The 5,198-nt window shown below is 36.7% G+C and overlaps 1 pseudogene; it reads left to right on the top strand.

Annotated features, from left to right (window-relative positions):
- Positions 1 to 1,652: 1,652 nt before the first annotated feature.
- Positions 1,653 to 4,940, top strand: LOC110213541 (G2/mitotic-specific cyclin-B2-like; annotated as a pseudogene).
- The last annotated feature ends 258 nt before the right edge of the window (positions 4,941 to 5,198 follow it).

The raw sequence follows: 5,198 nt of genomic DNA, 5'->3' as shown, positions 1-5,198 counted from the left end.
TTCCATTCACTAACTCTGTGGTTTTGGTAAAATATTTTTAGCCTTACTAGACTTTTCTCTTCTGTAAAATAAGGGGCTTAAATAAATGATCAATAATATATCTTTTAAATATGGCATTCTGTTAGCCTATAGCACTACAGAATAGATAGCCTTAAAGTGGCTTAACATGACATGGATTCTCTCTTTAATGATTTTTACCAACAATGACTTTACTTCATGAATAAGAGGATAAATGGAGGCAGACTCCATGCAGGCCCTCAGGGCCTGGATTGCTCACATGGGTGACTATAGGAACAAATAGAGTGAGCCAAGAAACTGTCGCCACCATGGTTGCTGTTGCCAAGAGAGTCCTGAACAGGCTGCTCACTGCTGGCAGTCCTCCTTTCTTGACAGCAATGAGAATGGTGACGAGGATGCCGCCACTGCTGCCACCCTGGTCTTTGTCAAGACATAGCTCTGGAACTAGCCATTAAAAGCATTTTATCAGAACCAAATAAAGAAACATAAGGACATTTTAGAAAAATGGAAAGGGTCAGATAAAGGCAAGGAAGAGAGGTCTCAACAATATCATTTTAAAAGTGGAACAAAAAATTTAAGCCCCCCATCCCCTGCAAATGACTGACATTTGGTGTGAGTACAGAGATTTTACCATTTTATCCCCTCTTCAAAAAGATGCTTTCTGTTCTTTTGGTGGGCTTCTGAGCTCTTTATCATACTTCATCTCCCATCTCTGTGCCTTTGCAATAACTGTATTAAATATCTGGAATGCTCTCTCTGTTCACCTCATATTTTTTGTTTCACTAGATTCCTTCAAGTCCTAGCACAAAACCTTTGTTCTATAAAAGGCCTTTCCCAGTTTCCTCAGCTGTAAAGCTTTCATCTCTTCTACATGTAACAGGACTTCTATATACACCCAGATCACCCAAGCTGGAGACATCCATATGGGAACCTGCTTCTGGGAAAAGATAACCTGTGACTCCCTACTGCTACTGTGGAAGTAATCTCATTTCATTGGCTATGTAACTGGAATTGGCTGAGTCATTAAATCTACCTGAAAAAGATTTACCCACTCTCTCTTTTCCTGAGATGTCTAGGAATGAAGGTCTTGTTGACTCACAGCATGAATACCATGCTCTAAACTAGCTGAGGAGAAGGGCTATCTTCCCCTCTCTTTTATATCCAGTAGCCACAAGAAGTGAGCTTGATCCATACTGAATTTTTTTTTTCCCAGCTGTTCTAGGCATAGATGGAGAAGTCCTCAGACTTAGGAGCTTGAGCCACAGTGACTTAGAATAAGGATTCCTATTTGAATGTTATAGCCAGCGCATTAAAAAGCTCATTGAAGCCAAGATGAGGACAGATAGAGGGAGCTTTGGTCTTGTAACATAGTGGGACTGATTGCATATAAGAACTGAGATAAGATGTATACCTAATACCTCTGTTTTGCCCAGAGACTAAGGGATTCAGGGGGGATTATATTCCCAGATGTTGGGGTAGTGTTTTGTTTTTTTTTTCTTGGTAGGATTTTTAACTACATATTTCTTTGTAAACATTAATCTGTTAATCAGGGGAAATATAAACAGTGGGAGTTTTGACTAATGACAGAAATCATTGAATAAGAATTCAAATTAAAACAACTCTGAGGTATCACCTCACACCTATCATATTAGTTAATGTAATAGAAGAGGGAAATAGCAAATGTTAGAGAGGACATGGAAAAATTGAACTGTATTGCATTATTGATGGAGTTGTGAACTGATTGGCACTGGAGAACAACTTGGAACTATGCCCAAAGAGCTATAAAATTGTGCATACCCTTTGAAAAAAAACCATACCACTAATAGATCTGTAGCCCAAAGAGATCAAAGAAAAAAGGAAAGGACCTATATGTACAAAAATGTTTATAGTAGCTTTTTTTTTTTGTGGTGGCAAAGAATTGGAAATTAGAAGGATGACCACCAACTGGGGAAGAGCTGAACAAGTTATGGTATATGATTGTGATGAAATAGTATTGTGCTATAAAAATTATGGGCAGGTCATGTTGGTTCTCTGTGTCCCGCCAGGACCCTCTGGCCCCTGCTCTGGCCTGTCCCAGTCCCCATGGCACTGTTCCAATGACCCCCAGTTAGGAGGATGTTAACAAAGGAATTAATTCAAAAGCCGTGATGCAAGTTACTGTTAGAAGAGTTGCTCCTGAAGAAACTGGAAATAAAGTTACAACCAGGGGAACACAAGTAGCTAAGAAAGTTAAGAAAACCAAAGTTCTTGTGAAAATAAAAAACAAAAAACAAAACCAAAGCTGCAAATGTCATAAGAGACATAAAGCCTACAGCTACTGTGAAACCAGTGCCAAAAGGAAACTTTAGCTTCAAAGGTCTGTCTCCAATCCCTGTGGATGTTTCTGTAAAGGAAGAACACTTGTGCCAGGCTTTATCTAGTGCACTGTTATGCAAGATAGAGGACAATGATGATGAAAACTGGGAGAATCTTCATCCTTGCAGTGACTATGTTAAGGATATTTACCAGTAGCTGAAATAACTTGAGGTTCAGCAACCTATAAACGCACATGTCTTAGATGGAAATGACGTCAATGGGTATATGCATGCAATCCTGGTCAATTGGTTGGTACAAGTCTATTCCAAATTTCACCTTCTGCAAGAAACTCTTTTTATGTGCATTGCAATCATGAATCGTTTCTTACAAGTTCAACCAGTCTCTTGGAAAGAAGCTTCAGCTGATTCGAGTTACAGCACTGCTTTTGGCTTCCAAGTATGAGGAAATATTCTCTCCAAATGTTGAGGACTTTGTTTATATCAAAGACAATGCATATACTAGATCTCAAATTTGAGAAATGGAAATTTTGATTCAGAAAGAATTGAAATTTGAATTGGGCAGACCACTTCCACTCCACTTCTTAAAACTTCTTAAAATCAAAAGCTAATGAGACGGATGCTGAATAGCATACATTAGCCAAGCATGCGATGGAGCTAACAATTCTTGACTACGACCTGGTGCATTATCATCCCTTTGGGATAGCTTCTACTGCTTCTTGCTTGTCTCAAAAGGTTTTAGGTCAAGGGGAATAGAGCCTAAGGCAACAGTATTATATTGGCTATTCAGAGAATGATGTATTGGAAGTGATGCAGCATATGGCCAAGAAAACAGTAAAAGTAAACAATAGCTTGACAAAATTTATTGCCATCAAGAATAACTATGCAAAACTAGGAGAGCAAGGAATAGTTTACCTATCAGATCTATGGAGAACAGAAGAATTCATGACCAAAGAGATAGACACAGAGAACATTACGAAAAGCAAAATGGATAATTGTGATCACATTAAATTGAAAAGTTTTTGCACAAAGCCAATGCAACTAAGATTAGAAGGAAGGTAGAAAATTCGGAAAGAATTTTTACAACCAGTCTTTCTGATAAGGGCCTCATTTCTAAAATATATAGAGAATTAAGACAAATTTATAAGAATTCAAGCCATTCCCCAATTGATAAATGGTTAAAGCATATGAACAGACAGTTCTCAGATGAAGAAACTAAAGCCATCTATAGTCATATGAAAAAATGCTCTAAAGCATTACTGATTACAGAAATGCAAATCAAAACAACTCTGAGGTACCACATCAATGTGCATACCCTTTGACCCAGCAATAGCACTTCTAGGGCTATATCCCAAAGAGATCATACAAATGGGAAAAGGACTCACATGTACAAAAATATTCGTAGCAGCTCTTTTTGTGGTGGCAAAGAATTGGAAATTGAGAGGATGCTCATTAATTGGGGAATGGCTGAGCAAGTTGTGGTATATGAATGTAATGGAATACTATTATGCTATCAGAAACAAAGAACAAGCTGACTTCAGAAAAACCTGGAAAGGCTTGTATGGTCTGATGCTGAGTGAAGTGAGCAGAACCAAGAGAATGTTGTACACAATAACAGCCACATTGTGGGATGACTAATATTGATAAACTTAACCCTTCCCAGTAATACAACAATCTAAGACATCTCCAGAGGCCTCATGATGGAAAATGCTATCCTCATCCAAAGAAAGACCTATGGAAGTTGAATTGATATATTTTGTTCTCTTCTGTTGCATTTTTTTTCCTCTTTCTGATGGTTCCTCCTATGGTTTTAATTTTTATTTACACCATCACTAGCGTGAAAATATGTTTAATAGGAATGTAAATGTATAGGCTATATCAGATTGTGCGCCATCTGGGGGAGGGTGGTGGGGAAAAAGGGGGAGAAAAATTTTAAACTCAAAAGCATATGGAAGTGTTTATTGATAAATCAAAATAAATTAATAAAATTTAAAAAAAGAATAAGTATGCAAGTAGAAAATTCATGAAGATCTGTACTATCCCTTAGCTAAATTTGAAAACTGTCCAATACCTCACATCAACTTTAATGGGAAGGTCATGAGATGGCTGGACCCAAGTGGAAGAATCCTCAGTCTATTTATTCTTCTACATTGGCATTCATTTGGCACATCCACTTTTGTACATATTCTTTCGACCTGCTTTGTGGAACATTTTTATTTTGTTTTCTCAATGTATATTGAGGAAAAATAAAACCATAATTTTCCTTAAGGAAAAAAAAAAGAAATTATGAGCAGAATGCTTTCAGAAAAACCTGGGATAACTTACATGAACTGATGCAAAGTGAAATGAGTAGAGCCGGGAGAACATAGTACACAGTAACAGCAATATTGAAAGATGATCGAGTCTAAATGACTTAGTTATTTTGATCAGTATGACGACTCAAGACAATTTTGGACTTATGATAAAAAATTCTATGCATCTCCAGAGAAAGAACTGATGTAGTGTGAGTGCGGATCGAATTTTTGTTTTAATTTTCTTCATTTTTCTTGCTTTTTTCCTGCAACATGGGTAATATGTAAATATTTTGTATGATTTTACATGTATAATTAACATCACATTTCTTGCCTTCTCAATGCATGCGGGAGGTGCATGAGGGAGAGAGAGAATATGGAATTCAAAAATTTTTTAAAAGAATGCGAAATAGAAATAATTAAAAAGGAAAATTCTATGTGGTATATGTACACATACAATATACGTACACATGTGTAGATGTATATATGCATGCATGTGTATATGTTCACACACATACTTACATATCTATCATTATACATATGCATCATCATAATTTTATTTAATAAAATTATTTAA

Source organism: Phascolarctos cinereus, unplaced genomic scaffold (genome assembly GCF_003287225.1).
Source record: "Phascolarctos cinereus isolate Bilbo 61053 unplaced genomic scaffold, phaCin_HiC Scaffold_5;HRSCAF=322, whole genome shotgun sequence".
Lineage (NCBI taxonomy): Eukaryota > Metazoa > Chordata > Mammalia > Diprotodontia > Phascolarctidae > Phascolarctos > Phascolarctos cinereus.
Note: the sequence above shows the minus strand (reverse complement) of the source record. Positions and strands in the feature narration are given on the sequence as shown.